This window comes from Microcebus murinus, chromosome 10, assembly GCF_040939455.1.
Source record: "Microcebus murinus isolate Inina chromosome 10, M.murinus_Inina_mat1.0, whole genome shotgun sequence".
NCBI classification, from domain to species: domain Eukaryota; kingdom Metazoa; phylum Chordata; class Mammalia; order Primates; family Cheirogaleidae; genus Microcebus; species Microcebus murinus.
In genome coordinates, this window is record NC_134113.1 from 27,033,167 (window position 1) to 27,052,640 (window position 19,474).

Below are 19,474 nucleotides of genomic sequence, written 5' to 3' on the forward strand. Positions count from 1 at the left end.
TGTATGTGTATGTGTACATACCTGTGTGTTCTTGTGTGTTGAGCTGGTGAAGAAGAAGGAAAGTACCAAAAACTGTCCAGTGATAATCAACAACATGTAACAAAAACCTTTGTCGAAATATCTCAGAGGAAGTCCAGACAAATCTGAATGGCTGATATCAAATCTCTTCTGAGTGAGCAGAGGGAAAAAAATGTGGGATTCTGATGTCTGATACAAGAAAAGGAGTCAGACCCAAGGGAAAAAAGAGAAAAGAGGTAGATGGCTTTATAACTTCATGGAGGGTTTTCCATACGCATTCCAAATTGATCAAGGATAGAAAAGGTGACTAGATATTTTTTGTTATTCTTGGTTGTGAATGCCCATTTTTATTACATTTTATAAAAACACATTTCTTCTACAAGGCACCATTGATTTTAGATGATATGTATATTTGTGTACACAAAGCTTTGCAGTGGCAGAAATCTAAAAAATGGCATAGAACATATCTCTCCGAAGAGAATTCCAGACTAAGAACATAGAACTGAAATAAACATATAATTAGACTATAAAATCTTTCAGGGAAAGGACCACATCTAATATATTCAATTAATCACCCTATTCTCCATGCCTACACATGATAGATGTTCAGCAAATAATTACTGACTGAAAGCCTAAGTTTTGGGAATAATAACAGTCCATGGACAAATGAGTTTGAAAATGCTACACCAGATATTCCTTCCTGTAGAATTGTTCCCTCACAACACATTAACCTATTAAAGGCTCTGAGAAGACCTAAGGTAAAGAAATCTATTTATTTTTTGAGTGAACAATTTCCACCAATGTCTTTGACTATGCAACTAGTTTTTGAGAAATACCTATTAGCATCTTGCAGAAATGCTACTATAAACTAATATGTCTTTGATGCAGCAAAGCTGATCGTACAGATGAGAATTTTAAAGACTGTGATATCACATTGCGCTGTTGTTAATTGAATCCACATCACAAAAACATTTTATGTATTCAAGTTAAATTGGTTTATTGTATGAGCCGGACTTGATAAGTTGCAAGTACAAAGCAAGTTTTATTTTGCTTCTGCCCCTTCAAATCTGATATTTTGACTACTTACCCTCAACCCAAGTTTCCTCTGACCCAGGAGTGAGGACCCGTTTCATGTTGGAAGACCATATTAATTTAGCTGTAATCAAATAAGGCCATATTCAAGAAACTTCAATTAGATATTCTTAAAAATGTACATTATTTTGTAAAAATCTAAATACCATGTACTTAATAATTTCACTAACCTTTTAATGACTTTGTTGTGTCTGCTTTTTGTGGGAAAGCATTTGAATATTTCGTTGCAGCATGGAGGTCCACAGTTTCAGTTGATCCTTCAGATGAATATCAGTCATTTGTGGCCTTAAAGGCATCTTGATTTGGGATAGGGAGGAGAATGTAGATTCACAGTAATACGTGGTTGAAAAGCAAGAAAGCATTTTGGGGGCATGTTGCCAAAGGTGTGGGTATTCTACTGCATTTTTCCATATTTCCATTGTATCTTTCTTAGTATCAATGACTTTAAAATGTCATCTACTGAGAGCTCAATCAATCATCTGTAGTTCTTTAGGTGCCTTGATAATATTTACTAAGTGAGGCTGAAACACTAATTTGAGTGTGATGTCATGATTCTCAAAGTCAGTGAACCTTTCATTTATTCTCCAATTAATAGGTCTATAACAGCTGCATAGGTCTATAATATGCATTCTCCAGGTGATTCACATATACATCCTGCTCATCAATGACCTTTGCTAACTGGGGAAACTGTTCATCCAAAATTTCCTTTTGAAGATAGCTTTTTTCAAAATGCTTGGATTTTTTTTGTCACATATCATTTATAGACTTAGTTTTACCTTGCAAAGAAATAGTCAAGTCATTTTGATTTGACATGATATCACACAAAAAAGCTGTGTTCCTATAGAAATCATTTTTCAATAATTCCAATTGTTGATTGTATTCTTCATAAAATTTAACTATCTGTTCTCACAAAGACAAAATTTTGGTTAACACCTGTCCCTGCCATAAACAATACACTTTAAAATGATACAGCAAATCCATGCTGAATACCTCCTCATTCAACTTTAGCATTTTACAAAACTGATAATGCCATATTGCATTTGCATGAATACAGTTAACAGTAGTTATAACTTGGTGCAAAGTGTCACTTAAAATAGTAGCTTTATCACAGAGATTTTGCTGATGCAAGATACAATGAAAAGAAATGAGAGCATCTGGATCTGTTACATTTTTTATCTATGTAGTAAACCCTTCATGTTTTCCTGTTATGGAAGGTGCACCTTCTGTATGTGCACTCACTAAATATACCAAATTCAGTCCAACTTCGTGACATTTATCTTAAAAGTTGTTGAAGATATTTATTCCCAATGTTACGTTCCCAAAAGTTCCCAAAGTGAGTAGCTCTTCATAACAAAGAAAATCACCCATTATGACCCAAATGAAGTATAAAACCTGCGCTAAGTCACTACTATTGTTGATTTATCCAAAGCAATTGAATAATATATATTTTCCTTTTGAAGTATTGCATGAAGTCATTCTGTTAAGTTGAAGGCTAATTCATGCTGCCGGTCAGTTATGATTCTCCCTTAAAGAAGCAGTTGTTTGTACTTTGAAACATTATTTGGGTCTAAGCATCTTACAACTTGAACAATGAATTCTTTCACAATTTCTACATCACTGAATGGCTTCCCTTTTATCCTGAGTATATAAGCTACTTTATAAGTTGCTTCAGTGGCATTATTTCCAGGTTGTATTGCTGCTTGAAATAATTGTCTTTGCTTTTGCTTTTCATCTTTTAATTTCTGCAATATGACTGTTCACACCTCTCTCTCTAATTTAAAATATTTGTGGTCCTTATGAGTGTTATAATGCTGATGAGCATTGAATTTCTTTAATGTTGATATTGCTGTATCACAAAGCAAGCAAATCATCTTATCTTTAGCAGAAATAAGATAATAGTACAATTCCCAATCCTCATTAAAAAATCTGTTTTCTTCCTTCAGCGTTCTCTCGGTCTTCTTTGACATGATGGGCTGTTAGGCAGACAGAATTAAAAAATACTGTTGAGCTGTGCAACTATTTACAAATTCCACTCCCAAAGAAACACAGTGCACCATTGTCAAAAGCTGGTAACAGACTGGCATGCTCGACCCCGTAAACTCTCACCAACCAGCCTTATGCTGTAGTGGTGCCAGTCAGGCTGTGGCAGTTAAAACTAAATCTTGAGCACAGCACCCATCAATTTAGCCCTTATGGCTCACTGATGTTCTAACTGTGCCAGTCAGTCTGGGAGGATTATGTCATTGAAACTTATTTTATTCTTGGGTATTTTAACTATGTTCATTTTAAAAATAAAATAAAAATATAAAAGATGAACAAAATGTATTAATAAAAATAAAAGGATTTGTTTTGCAAAATTTGGATTCAAAAGGCCTGTGCACATATAGTAGTAACATTCATCGGGTGTGGGGGCAGGTGGTTGGGGAGGAGGGGATGGGTATATTCACACCTAATGGGTGACCAACTGAGGGATGGACATGCTTGAAGCTCTGACTTGGGTGGCGCAAAGGCAATATATGTAACCTAAACATTTGTACCCCTGTAATATGCTGAAATAAAAATAAATAAATAAATTTTAAAAAAATATTTAAAAAAGAAAAACTTATAAAACGTTCGATTGAAAAAAAAAAAAAGGCCACACTTAAGGACACACTTAAGGCCACAGGTGGCTTTAAGGCCACAGGTTCTCCACCCCTGCTCTCACCAATAAAATTCTGGGCTGTTCTCTGTTGGTTTTTCTGATTACAAACAGGCAATAAGCTAAAAATATCTTTTTTTTCAAGGCAGTAAAAAACTAGTCCAAAGTCTAATCCATGTAAACTTAAGCTCTGCCTCCTCTTAACAGCTGTGTTATCACTCGGATTGGACATCCAGGAGTAGGAGGAGGGGGCAGGTTGGTTTCCTCATCCTCTCCATCTCCTCTTCCTTTCCTAGCTGCGATTTCTGGCCTCCACAAAGATAGAGGGAGGTAGGAGGAGCAAGGGGAAGGGAGTAAAGGGGAGCAAGAAGTTTTAACTTGGCTGGTGCTATTATACTCTGTCATTGCAATCCTCTGAGTGTAGTGAATATCCCAACTGACTTGTCTCTCCTAGGGCATTTTGTTGAGTTTTTTAAAGATACCTCTTTCCCTACGTTGCCAGGCATCTCTCTCAGTATCTGTCCTCCTGGCTCCCGTTATGCCTCCGCAGGCTAGCCACTTGTGACTTCTTTATTCTCTTGTCTCCCAATGGTACATCCCCAGTGGAGTCGTGACACGCTTCCAGGCAATTTCTTTCAAGATGACTCAATCTGTCTTTTTTGAACAGGGTCCTTATTTGCCCCACCAAATTTTGGAAGTGCTGCTTATTCATAATATAGCTGTCCCAGCCACCCAAAGGCAGCACTAGTCATAGGGTTTTCAGCTATTCATCAGCCCTCAGTCCCCTACGTCCCTTAAAGTGCAGAAGACACATAGCAAGCTCTGTGAGTGGTCCCACTGAAGGGTCTCTCATTTGGCTTGCATTAAGGAAGGAACACACGTACCTGGAACGGGGTGAGAGGATGAGGATGATTACTAAACTGACAACACCCTCCATAAAAATCCTCAGTGCCAACTTCCTTGAAGTCTCTCTTGACAGGCTGCAAGTTGCCGCTGTGATGACCTGGGTTGAACCACTTTCATAACCTCTTAGCAGCCCCTTTACACCTGAGCTACCACCTGGCCTTAGAAGGTGGGGTTCCTCAGCGCCAGTTGTATCGGGCCTCTTCCCACATATCCAGACAAGAGGAAATGCCCCGTTTAACATTCCATCGTATGTGATTCAATATACTTAATCCACACTTAACATTTTTTATGAGAAATATAGCAAAGAGCAAGAGGAATCAAAGCTGAAATAAGAACTAGTCATGGATACAACCACTGAGACTTAATCGTGTTATTTATAATGTATACGTCTTACAAAATAAGGAAGAAAAAAACCGAAAGTATTAGTTTTATGCACCATTTATTAGCTTCATGGGGAGTTTTACAGCCATTAGAATGTGGACAGAGATTGAATTGCACTTGTAAATGGCTCCCTTTGCTCTACTGCTCACTTTGTTTCATGGCCATCAGACAACAAATTAATTTCCCTTATAAATACTTATTTGTGCTTAGGCTTGCACTCATCCTTTGGCTTTCGTTGTGTTTGACCTTTACAACAATAACCTTGTTTTGCCCAGTGAGTGTCTGTTGTCAGCCGATTCCTAATGAGCCCAGAGATATTAAGGCCATCAGCAATGATGCTAGAGAGAGTTAAGAGTCCCAGTTAAAGAAATGCAAAAGCCGGTTTATACTGAATGTCAATTCTCTGATCCATGTTCAGGGATTAGCTGTGCATCTCATCAAATTCACACAACTTTCTGAATTTTTGTTTGTTTGTTTGTTTGTTTTAGACAGGGTTTTGCTCTCTCACCCTGGGTAGGGTGCAGTGACCTAATCATAGCTCACTGTAACCTCAAATTCCTGGGCTCAAGTGGTCCTCCTGCCTCAACCTCCTGAGTAGCTGGGACTACAGGCAGGAGCCACCATGCCTAGTTAATTTTTCTATTTTTAGTAAAGTTGGGGTCCCACTCTTGCTCAGGCTGGTCTCAAACTCCTAAACTCAAACAATCGAGGCCACCTCAGCCTCCCAGAATGCTAGGCTTACAGGCATGAGTCACTGTTCCTGGCCTGAAATTTTTAAACTTTCTCACCATACCCTACCTAGCACAGTGGCTCTTAATCATGGTGTGTGCCAAAATCACTTGAGGAGCATTTACAAAATCCCAGTAATCGGGCTGCAGCCCACTCTCATTAAATCAGAATCTTTATGTTTGCACCCAGGTGTGAGTATTTTTTAAAACTCCCAGGTGCAGCCAGGGTTGAGAGTCACTGCTAATCCTCTTGCCTGGAACCTAGCTTCTATTCATTCATAGCAGAACATATAATGAAAGCCCTTATGAAACCTCCCCTCATCTACATGTAGAAGAGACATGGCCCATGCATTGCTCAGGCTACGTGTTTGGTTTTGCCTGTTCAGTGCCTCTTTAAAAGTTGGATTAGATTCCATCACTTAAAAAAAATCAGGAGTTCTAATGACAAAAATCTAAAGGTTCATTTTCTCTTGAAAACTCAGCTGTTCTGGCAACAGTAGCCTGCTTCTCCCTATGACAAACGTCTGGCGCAGGTAGCAGCAGACCACTTCGCAGGGGGGCTGAGCTTCCCAGTTGCCCATAGGCCTCGCCCGCCTGAGTTTCCAGCCTGGCCCCTACAGGTAGTCATGGATATCTGTTATTGTCCAAGTTTGAAGGAGTCTCTCAAAGCTTAGCTCCCTTTGCCTCCTCCGTTTGCAAAAGCAGGAGACTCTAACTTGTGCCAAAGAGCCTTCTTTGATCTGAATGACTCAAGCAATCCCTTAACCCCTGGATTGTTTAAAAGGTTATTAGGTTTCTCTCTTCCATTCTCTACCAGCCCATTCTCCCCCAGAAGAGTTTGTTTTGTTCTTTTGCTTTAAAAATGAATACAAAATTTGACTACACATCTATTCTCCAAAGACCATAGCTCCTCAAGGCTGAGAGCCAGATGCATGATTTGTTTTCCATCCAGAGCTGTACATACAGAGAAAGTCGTCAGTGCAAGGCCATTCTACTTTTGACCTTCCTAGGGCTGAATGCACGGCTAGTCAACAGTGGAGCTGAAAATAGAACCCAGGACTTTCAAATCATTGTTCTGCTCGCTGGGCTGAACTTCCTCCCGTAAGGACTTGGTTGAACAATGTCCTGTTTTGCAAAAGCAGAAATCATAACATACGTATGAGAAAGTAGACACTGAAGAAAAGCGGGCCCCACCCTTGGGAAAGATGGCACTGTAGCATAAAAGGAGTGTGAATTGGTTTCTAGCACTATAGTGTATAGGTTGGATGCACTCGAAAAATGTGTGTTGACTCATCGGCTTTGTAATGTGTGGCATTTTGAACAAAGAGTTCTTGCTGAATGCCAAGAATGTATTTGCCTGACAACCCACAGAAAGGAAACTTAGAGCCTTAGAGAAGTTATCATGAAAATGACAGGACCTGTATATAAGGGATGTGGAATCTCAGTGCTGGTTTTCAGCATAGGGTAGCAAGAAGATTAGGAAAAAGCCAGAAGATTGGTAACCCTGTCATTCATTCTTCACTCAGAGAATGTGCATGGACCATAGAGAAAACAGAAAACAGATCTAAACAACAGGAAAGCTGGGAGTAACTGATACTTCCCCAAGCTCCTAGGAAGAGTTCAAAACTCTTGCCTCTGCGCCATCATTTTGCAGAGGACTTACTTCGCTTTTAGGGATCATCCCCTGTGTTGATTTTTAGTGGGCAAGAACTGTGTGGGTCTCGTTGCTCTTGCCCCAATGCCTACCTCAGCTCGGGAGACAGCAGAACCTAGAGCCAGACTTTCTGAATATGAGTCCTGACTCTACCACCTGCCAGCTGCGAGATTCATGAACAAGTGACTGTGTCTCAATTTCCTCATCTGTAAAACAGAAGTGGTAATAATAGTTCTTACTTCAAAGAGTCATTATAAAAATTAAATGCATGTGAAGTGCTTAGAATGGTACTTGGCACATAATAAGCCTTCATCAAGTTTAGTTATTATAGGCAAATCAGTACATAATTTATGAATGGATAAATATTCTAGTTAACAATATTAGAGAGTCAGAATAGGCCAGGTGACTTGCTAAGCACTTTATACAAATCATCCCACTTAATCCTAAACACAGGCACATGAGATGCCTAATCCTATCACTTTATATAACAGAGGGGGCAACTGAGGCACAAAGGGATCGGGTAACATATTCAAGGTCACACAGGTGGCAAACAACAAAAGAAGGATTTGAAACTACATGGTCTGATACCATATCTTTCACCACGACTCTGCCCACCAAATATTTATTTCCTGGGAGGAATATGAAAGAAAAAGCCTCTTTATGATATTCTTATGTGGCTCAAATATAGTAATTTATTGACACTTTGAAAGCATTAAAATATATATATACATATGTGAGATGATGGTGATGACTAATAAACACATGAGAAATCCTCCTGCACTCTCATTAGCCTTACTTAGCATATCAAAAAGTGTTAAAAATAATAATTAGCCTTAGGAACCAATGAGCAACCAGTCATTTGGACACACCAAAATGCAAGTTGATATGCGAGTCACCTACTCAAGATAACATCCATTGAATAAATTAGCAAAAGAAAATGCGTTGAGACCTGGAGCACCACGATCTTTTACTTATTTCTCTACTAAAATGTACTTAGCTATGATGGATAATTTTTATTCATATACTTTATTTCTCTGAATAGGTCCCCTAGCCATACATACTAGTGAAAACGATGGGATGTTTTTTATCTTCTCGGACATTAGATAGAATACTCTGGTATCATGGAAAGCAAACCAAACTGGAGGCTGAGAAATGAGATTTGATTCCAGCTTCACTACCAACTAACTCCCTTGAGAACCTGAAGCAAGTTTCTCAATCTACCTGGGCCTCAGATTTCTTTGTTCAAAAATACAGCTTTGGATACCACGGACTATAAAATTCCTAGTACCTCTAAAAGAACACCAAAAACAAACAAACAAACAAAAACCCCAAAAACTATTATTTCTCTCCTGGGAATTTTTAATTACAGAGCATAACTTTCCCATCCCTACCCCTGCAGATGTATTTCAACATATTTGAAATCAGATTGTTTTACAATTAAAATATTCATTAAATTTAATTATTTTCTTTCTCTTTCTCCCCCTCATCCATGTTTTGGTCCTTTTTTCCCTGTAGAGTTGGTCATTAAATTGATAATGTGTCTTAGACTTAAAGCAAAAAACAAAACTCAAACATAAACATGACCACCACCATCACAAACAATAGCTAAAGCTGTTCCAAAGGCTCGGTTGATGTGTGAGTGAGTTTGCATGCTGAAAATGAGAGGAAGAGCATTTAAAGTGTCATTACTGCTTAATTTCATTTGATTTCAGGCCCTCTTCTAGGGAATAAGTTACATTTTCTCTGTAGCCACTACAATCCCTGGGTTTCCCCTGCCGATGGTGACAGCACTGTATCAGAGACAGAATACTTATTTTTTAGGACTAAAATGTCACGATACATTTGACTATGCAATCATGTGCATGCACCTAGGACTAATCCATGTGATGCCAAATCACTTCTCTGCAGTCAGCTGAGAATACCGAGGGCCCCTCTTTACTCCAGATAAATCCAAACAGGAGAACAGATGTTCTTTGTTCCAGGAAAGGATAGGGTGAAGGTTAGCCCATGGGTAGAGTTTCCTGTTTGTAATGTTTGAAACCAGGGAGGTGCCAACAGTTTTGAAGGTTTTATTAAAGGGGAGATAGTTCTTGCTGGGATAAGCTGTGATGAAAGTAAAATTTGCTCCCCACTTGATGTCTTGGTACTTCTGATGTACATAAGACTGATAATATTATTTCCCTGCAATGAAATCCTTCAATGACTCTCCTTTGCCTAGCATATTAAGCCCAAATGCTTTAGCATTCTCTAAACTCTATCTGGATTTACTTGCAGTTCTGGGAACTCATCTTACTCTTTCTTGCTTGGAATAGCTTTCCCACATCTCCACCTGGCTTACTCATTTGTCAAGATTCAGCTCAGATATCATCTGCCCTTGGTAGCCTTTGGTTCTTTATCAGTCAGGGTAGGGACCTCCTCTTTGTGGTTCCAAAGCATTTCATGCTTCCCTCTATCCACGAGATTCTCAAACCTGGCTGCAGAATGGAATCACCTAGAAAGCTATCTATCAAAACACACTGATGCCCAAGCCCTACTTACAGAGATTTTTTTATTCCATTGGTCTGGGTTGGGGCGAGGCATTGCTAGTTAGTGCACCCAGGTGATTCTAATGTGCAATCAACGCTGAGAGCCATTGCTTTATTGGAAACCTTGCAATGTGTTGTATTAAGTTTTGTGTTTATCTTTCCCATGATTAAGTTTCTTGGAATGGAATTCTTTTGTATTGATATGCATATCCCCTGAGCTTTAAGAAATGTCAAGTACTAGGTGTTCAATGAACAGTTTATGAATAATAAATGAGTGAATGAATGAATAACACATATGCATCCCAACCTCCCACCCACCTATGTTTAGAAGCTCACTTATATTCACACAGTTGTTTGGGGTTAGAAATTATGGAAAATAGAAGAATCAATATGGATCCCAGGTGTTTGAGGATAAAGGAGGCAGTCAAAGAGAAGTGTCTGAGAAAACAAATAAAATATGGCCTGAAAGAAAACCTAGAAAAGTTTGAATTAATTAAGAGCAGGTGCTGAAAAACAGAACCATAAATCTGACCTTGGAAGGAACTTGGGGAGTGAGACTAATGCAAGAGACTCTGGGAGATGGGGAGAAGGGAACAACCAGCTCGGAATGTAGGAGATTAGCTTGTACCAATACAAGGCACCTAGAGCCTGGCCCCAGGAAACTTAGCCTTCCCTTGAGACTCAGAATCCAGGGTCTGAAAGTCAAGGTGTCCAAGTAGCCTGAGGGAGAATCAGCAGAACAGGAGTTGAACTTTAGCATCAAGGAACACGGAGCTGTGAATCTGTGTTTGGGGTCATAGTGTGTGCTATGGGCTCTACATACGTTATCCTATTTAATAGGCAAGATTAGGTTTATGAAATAGGCTTTATTATCCCCAATTTCACAGATAAGAGCACAGGTTCTGGGGAATGGAGTAGGCATCCCAAGGCACCTTATTACAAATGGGAAATGTCACCTAAATGGCCAGCAAGCGTGACTGCCCTGATGACCCTCTATGGAGGAGGGATACTGGAGAAGATGGAAGGACAGGCTGGAGCTCCAGGGTCTCTGGCCAAGAAGAGCGTGTTCCCCCTCAGGTCCTGCCAGTGGACCAGGAGGCGGCAGGTGAAGGAACCTTTGTCGATGGTTTTGCCTCAAATGTTTTAATTTTAAAAAACTCCTACTTGGCTGGGCTCAGAACTACTAAGTATTGATAAACAGTGAGAACAGAATACATTCCACTTCTGGACTCCTAGTGAATGTGTTCTGTGGAGGCACATACCTTTTCTCAGAGAAAGGAAAATGGACAAAAACAGTTAGAATTCAGTGATTTTTATAAGATGGAAGAATGTGTATGAAGCTTGGATTGTTATTTTTCTTTAAAAAAAAAAGAGAGCTATTTCTTTATTACTTTCATAACATGGAAACTGGTTCTGTTCCATCAAATGTGTCATCAAAACTTTAGTCTTGAAATATTTGCTTTGCCACGTTAAGGAGAATTCCCTCTCCCTGGACCTCTCTCTTGACTGTTTACAGTCTGTGTTCAGGCAATCTTGTCCTCTCTCTTATCTTAATACACATTTAGGTTTTCCATAATGAGGTCTGACCTTAATTATTAGTGTAGCCAATAAGTTTAGTCTGTCTACATTAAGGTGTGATGAAGATGCCTGCAGATTTTTGTCTGTTAAAAGATACCTTCCCTTATCAGGCATCTGTGATGACTAGTGTGCCTGGGATAGTTCATGTACTCACAGCCTTGGTGCCAAGCATGTAGGAGCTATGGTTCTTTCCCCCAATCCTGTACGCAATTCCTGTCCATGGAACTGTAATCACTCTTGCTGTTAGAGATGCCAGGAATAGGTTGATGCTGGGAAATTTCTGTGACTTATTGGGAAATATCCCAGGCTTTGAGTTCTGGATTTGAACTCTGAGTTCAAATCCTAACTGCTATTCGTAAACACTGCCAGGGCCAAGGAAATTTCAACAAATGTTGATTTCCTTCTTTTTTTAAATTTATTTTTATTTTTTATTTTTTTTATCAGTTTTTATTGTGCACCGAGGGCAAGATTATAGTTGTTTGTAACTTTCTTTTGGCTTCTCTAAATTTTCTTTTTTATTATTTTAGTGCATTATGGAGGTACAAGTGTTAAGGTTACATATATTGCCCATCCCCCCCCCCCCCCCCCCCCCCGAGTAAGAACTTCAAGCGTGTCCATCCCCCAAACGTTGCACATCTTACTCGTTTGGTGATTTCCTTCTTTATCCCCTTCTGTTGAGAAACAGTATATATTTCTTTGATCACTTCTATGATCCAGTCATATGTACATGCAATCCAACATGCCTACACGAAAAGCACACGGTTATGGATTTTTACCTCCCCTCTCTGCCTTTGGTTCTTTGCTGAGAAGCCAAGATTTCAGAAATGGCCATGAGCAGTCTGTATTTCATGGCAATTTATTATTTGACCTTTCTCTAGAACATCAATGTTATATTACCTCTGGCTTCCTGACATGGGAAAAATATATTCCTTCTCTCCTGGTCTGTGTCTTCTGATAACAAGTTCAGACGAACATGTTCTAAATAATAAAAAAGAAGGTGGCTGCTACAGTCATTTAGAGCTGACCTTATTTCAAGAATTTGGCTGGGCAACACTTAACCTCACTTTCAGGAGAGAGGCAATGTGTGTGTCATGGGACAACCTCGCCAGGGGTCGTCAAAACAACTGGTAGCGCCTGACCTTGACAAGTTCACCTGCCCTTCTGGTCCTGGTTTTCCCCTAAGTGAAAGGAAGAGTGTGCCATATAACATCTAATGTCCATACCTTTTCTTAAATATTTGTGTCTAGTTATTGCTTATTTAAAGAAAAATAAGACAACTTGCCCGAAAATAAAAAGATATTAAATGGCAAAATATTTCACAAGAGAACTTGTCTTTCTCTGCTCTCCTCTTTTATGTTTAGGTTATAAAATTATTATAATGATTACTTTTCATCACCCACTTAATCCCATAAAACATCTCTTGCTATATAAATTCACATGATCTGTTTCCCTGTAGCAATTACTCATTTTACCCATGGGAATCAGGTTTTTGCTAAAGCCCTGTAAGGGAGGCTACCAGCTCTCTGCTGGCAGACTTTATTTTCTCTCCAGGCAAAAGATTTCCCCTGATTAAGACCAATTCAGTGTCACCCTGTTGTCTTCTGTGAAGGGAGAGTTACTAGCTAGTATTTAATATTTAGGTGCTCCAGACACTGGTAGCATGTGCCATAAGGATGGGGGAGAAGGAAAAGAATACTTAATAGTAGCTGTCTTAGTTTGGGCTGCTATAATGAAATACCACAGACTGGGTGGCTTAAACGGCAAACATTTATTTGTCACAGTTCTGGAGGCTGGGATGTGTGAGATCAGGGTGCTAGCAAGGTCAGGTTCTTGGTGAGAGCTCTCTCTCTGGTTTTACCTTCTGTCCTCACATGGCCTTTCCTTCATAGGTGCATGGAGTAGGGGAGAAAGAGAGAGACAGAGAAAGAGAGAGAGAAAGAATGATAGAAAGAGAGAGAGAAAGAGTGAGAGAATCACATTCACATCTCTTCCTTTTTTAAAAAAATAAGGGCATTAATCCCATGATAGGGGCTCTACTCATCTGAACCTAGTTATCTCCCCAAGGCCTCACCTCCAAATATCATCACACTGGGGACTAGATTTCAACATATGAATTTTGGGATTACACATTCAGTCCAAAGCAGTAGGAATAAAAGAAACATAATAGATTCTACTCACTGTCCCTCCGTATATTGCTTGATACCAAACTAATGCATTTTACATAGTTATCTCATTTCTTCTTTTTTATACTCATCACCACCCTCCAGAACAATTTTTACACCTCTCTCATACCTCAGGAAATAGAGGCTGGAAGACACTAATGAATTACCCAAAGTCACCTAGGTCTTTGGATGCAAAGCCTGCCTAAATTTTATTTTGTTATCATGGGCCCTACCACAAACTCCCAAATGGGTCTTTAGTGAATAAAGAAAAAATATTCTAGGATGTGGAGAAACTCTGAAAAGCCTGCTTAAATGGTGTGTTCCACTTTTGCAAGCTTCAAGGACAGACCCTTCCAATAAACCTGGAAATAGGAACTAAAATATTTGACACCCCTATGGCAAGGGGTTTTGAATCCTTTTCCCCAGTAGCATAGCAGAAGTCAGACATGATTCGAGATGTAATGATAATGGATACCATTGATTGAACTTGTTATGCTCCTGCCCCCACACGATGTACTTCATAAATATCTCATTTACCCAATCCTGCATGAGATGGTACCACTCTCTTATATAGTCATGGGCATGAGGCTTATAAAGAGGTGTAACTTAGCCAAGTCACAAGGCTTGGCAATCTAGGGTATATCTGAAGATAACACAAATTACTCAAAAACACACCCGTACTGCAGGGCGTTCAGGTGGAAGAACTGTTCTCTCTTTCTACTGGGTCTGCACTTTCATGTGGTAACTTGAAGACATTGTGAGAATCACTATTGTGAGCACAGAATGTCCACAACTGGCAATCACAGTTATAGGAGAGGTCAATACCATTGTTTCTCACTATACTTAGGTTTGTTCAAAGCAGAAATTAAAAGGGAAGAAGACAAAGAAAAAAGTACCTACCCCAAATGAGGTCATTTAAACAATAGAATAATCTCAGTACTTATTTAAAGGGAACAGAACTGATTAGATATTGGAAATAGAACTACAAAGAGGACTTCTCCAGGAGCCACTTCCCTTGTAGAATTTCCCTGAAAGATCACTTATTGTTTAGTTTTTTTTTACCAGTTTCAAAAATACTAAGGAATATAATAACAGGTAGAGTTTTGTTAGAGATTAGATCTAAGGATTGGTTTAGGCACTTCAAAAATCTAGACTTTCAAAAAAAAAAAAAAAACGAACAAAGAAATTGACCCATCTAATCTCAGAATGGTAGCACTGTGAGAGAGGACCTAGAAGAGATAAAAATTCAAAGACATTTTTTTGTTTTCTAGTTTCCTCTTAATCCAAGACCCATACAGCATTGTTTATAAGAGTAAATTCTAGAAGTCACTATCCACTAGCTCCTGTACATATAATAAACAATAACAACCAAAAAAACATGGGGCTCAGGGATATCAATTAAGGTAGCCCAAGAGTTGAGTGACAAAGTTCAGGTATCTTCATTCTGTATTACTGCCCTAATCTTGATTGTGACCCTGAACTTGCTTTCTCTTGTACAAAAGGTATGACATGCTCAGAGATAAATAAATGGTAGATTATAATAGTTGAATACTTGGCTATGTCCTGTCAAGGGCAGAAGTAAAGAAAATATAAAGAAATATACCCTGCAACTTTCTAAACGGCAATAAGAATTTAGAGCAAGCTTTCCGTTTGCATTTGCAGGGCTTGGCATGAAGATATTGACCACTGTGCAGCAGGAAAGTTTCTGCCTATTTCTAATAGAGCACTTGCCCCAAGACTGATATTCTTGGAACATAGGGTTACACCTTGGAGTTTCCCTAATGCTGAAGAGAGTATCATTTTCAACTTTCCTTGTTCTAAATAACATATTCCAACTTCCCTAAAAAGATGGATTTATATTTGCATTAAGAACTTGATATCGTCACTTCCCCTGGATCCCCTCCAATTTTCTCTTCCAACTTACATCCATAATTGGCTGATGTCATTACTTTCTTTTTAAAAAAAAGATTGCCACTTCTTTCTCCTTACCATTTACAGAGATCAACTGCCTCACACATGGGATGTTTCTAATATCACAGCAGAAACCAGTTCCATTATTAGAAATTTGGATTGAATTTCCTGCTAAAATTAATAGTCCAGAAGGCATTTCCGACGTGGTGTTAAAATATGTCTGTCAATTTTTTATTAGACAGAGGAATCAACAGGTGGAGTCCCTGTCCCATCCCCTCAAACATGGCAGGTCTTGGTGATTGCCATGACAAATAGAATGCTAAGGAGAGATGTTGGATGACTTCTGAAGGTAGGTTAGAAAAGCCCATGAAGCCTCTGCCAGTCTCTCCTGGAACAGTCACTTTGGAAGCTTTCACCCCTATGTAAGAACTCCATCTACTCTGTGTGCACCACGTAGAATGGCCATATGGAGACACCAAATAGACAGAGCGGTGCCTAAGGAGCCCCACCTTGTCCAAGCCCCAGGTGTTTGAGCCGGTCTAGATGCCAGATGTGAGTGAAGAAGCCTTTGTGTTAATTCTGGTCATAGCCACTGTCTGATCAGAACTTCATGAAGATCCTGCCAGAAAACTGCTTAACCAAGCCCAGTCAACCCCTAGATTTGTGAGCAAAATGATAAGTGTTATTGTTTTAAGCTACTGTTTTGGACACAATAAAAGATGATTGGAACAAGTTCCAAGAGTTCAAAGTTAGATGCTGCTGCAATGAAACCTAAAACATGAAGCCTTGATTCTGGGACTGCTGGGTGGGCAGAAGTCAGAAGGGGGAAGAAGAGACTCTTAGTAGAAGCCCAGTGGCACTTGAGCAGGCTGTCAGTAATGACTTGAAGAAGAGTGAGGAGACTGTTACTGGAAACTGGAAGAAATTGTAGTGGCAGAAAGTCTAGCAAAACTGTCATCTGTAGAGACATGGAAATTATAAAATATACCTAATGAACTGGTGGCTTTGGATAAGAAAAATTCCAGCCAGAATGTTGAAAATGTCAGGAGTTTCTTTAAATCACATGCAATAAAATAGGTATGTAGAGAGATGAGTTTTAAAAAGGAGATGTTTCATTTTCAAGAAAACTTAAAGGAAGTATATAAAAGATCCAAGACTGGTTACACTCAAACATAAAACTATTTTTTTTTTCTCAGCCTCTCCAGATAGCAGAGGATTCTCATATTAAGAAAAGATGTCAGGTCAAAGATCAAAGCCAAAAGCCAAAGAGCCTTTGTTAATACTTTAGAAAAATATCAAATAATGTCTCATAAATCCTTTGAAATAGATGAAGTTCTTATAAAGATCTAAAGATGTACTAGGCAGATTCTCGCAGTTAAACAATACAGCTTCTAGGAATCTTAAGGTTGTGATCCCATATAGCCTTACAGGGATCCCAGACAGAGAAGGGCTTATATCAAATAGATTTGTAACTGGAGATTTTTGTCTAATGGCGTATACTCCAATAAGAATCATAGGAAGTTCATACAGTTGTTACTAGAATTGTACTAACAGATATTTTGCCAGCTTGAACCAAAAGGGACAGAAATAGTATTAAATAAAAAGTGGTCCAAGAACCAAGAACCTAGAGGGGAGATCCAAGAGCAGTGGAGAATCCTTCCTCTACTTCCTCAGTAGGACTGAGAAGTAAAGAACTGGCAGTGTTTGATGGCTGGATTTCTGAGTTGCTATGAACCAATGACTTTTATTTTCCTCTATTTTGAACAAGAGTGTCTATCATGGCTATCTTTTGCATAGCTCTCCATTGAATATTGGATATGTAAGCTGCAAATAACTTGTCTCTCAGTTTCCTTCCAAGAGGATTGGCCTATCTCTACTGACCAATCTTGGCTGCTTAATCACAAGCATCCTCATCATTTCATCCAACTGTTTGCAGTAGACATCTGCTGCAATCGATTGACCAGGTTTCACAAAACTGTAGTGGATAATACCAGTGCTGGACCACCAAACAGACACCATTAACTTTTTGATGAATATTTGGTTTTGGACTGTGTTTCAGCACTTCATCTTTATCCAACCATTGTGCTGAATGCTTGCAATTGTCAAAAATAATCCATTTTTCATCACATGTAGCAATACAGTATAGAAATGGTTTGCCTTTATGCCATGACAGCAAAGAAAGGCAAATTTCCAGACAATTTCTCTCCTTCCTGATCCTTGTTTAATTCATGTGGAACCAATCTATCCAGCTTCTTTACTTTGCCATTTTGTTTCAAATGGTCCAATATTGTTGGAATAGTAACATCAAACCTTGCTGCCAATTCACGCCTAGGTTGAGATGGATTCACTTCCACTACAGCTTTCAGCTCATCATTATCCACCTTGGTCTCAGGTCACCTGCGTGGCTCATTTTTAAGATTAAAATCACCACAATGGAACTTCTGGAACCATCTATATACCACGTGTTCATTAGCCACATCCTTCCCAAACACTTCGCTGATATTTTGAGCTGTCTCCACAGCATTGGTTCCACAATGAAACTCATATTCAAAAATAACACAAATTTTTGACTTATCCATGGTTTCACAATAATTGCTCTAAAAAAATTTTGACAGGTAATCACAAGCCAAAAGCCATGCATTTGAAAGAATGAGGATGTATAATACCTTCACAATAAAAATAAAACAAGAAATGTCAAAGTAAAAATGTCAGAGATATTAACTGTCAAACTTAAGGGAATCAGACATTTCATACTTAATGACTTAATTCTTTTTATATATATAATCTCAACATTAATTTATGCTTACTCCTTTTCTTAACTTGATCAGAGTCAGGTTTACCCCATCCTTGCAATGTCAATCTGTAGATAAACATTTGATGACAATGAATAAAAATATATAGTGAACACATATATATTGTAGCTGGCATTTATTGATGGATTAATATAGGCTGGACCCTATTTTGTATACTTTACATGTATTAACTCACTTAATTCTTAAAACTCTATGAAGAAAATACTTTTATTGTTTCCATTGAATAGATAAGGCAATGGAGGCATAGAGAAGTTTAGTAACTTGACCAAGACCACACAGCCAGTACCCAGGCCAGGGGCCCAGGCAATTTTGCTCTAGAGTTTGTCATCATAGCATTATGCTTCTGTGCTTCTTATAACTGGAATTTTCTACTTTACCTGTTCCTCTTACCATTAGTACCAGACAGCCTGTTCAAGTCTATAGCTTTAGCCTGGCTCTTCAGTTGAGGGAAATTTTTGTTCCTGCTAGGCAGGCCACAGTCTAAATTTTGTCTCTAAATGTCAGATTTACTTAGATCAGGTGTCAGCAAACTACAGCCCATGGGCCAGGTCTGGTCTGCCATCTGGTTTGGTGAATAAAGATTTTCTTCAAAGACAACTACAGCCATGTTGGTTCATTTATGCTTTGTCTATGACTCCTTTTGTACTACATGGTGAGTTGAATAGTTGTAACAGAGATCATATGGTCCATAAAGCCTAAAATATTACTATCTAGTTCTTTATAGAAAAAGTTTGCTGACTCCTGACTTAAATCACTGAAGATCCCTTTATTACTGAATTTATCACATTTTATACAAAGGCTATACATACATTAGTATAGTAGACAGATAGACCGGGACTAAAACTCAGCTCTGTTACTTAAGTGTGATCTCAGGAGAATGTCTTAATGTCTCTGAATCTTAGTTTTCTCTTTCTCTTTGAATAGTAAGGCTTCTGTCTTAATTGACACATGCCAAGATACTGACACATAAACAAAATATTATTAATACATAAAGAGTTTTGCCAATCTTTTATGTTTAGGTCAAAATTTCAGAGATCATACAATTAAAGGCAAAGAAAATAAAAGATG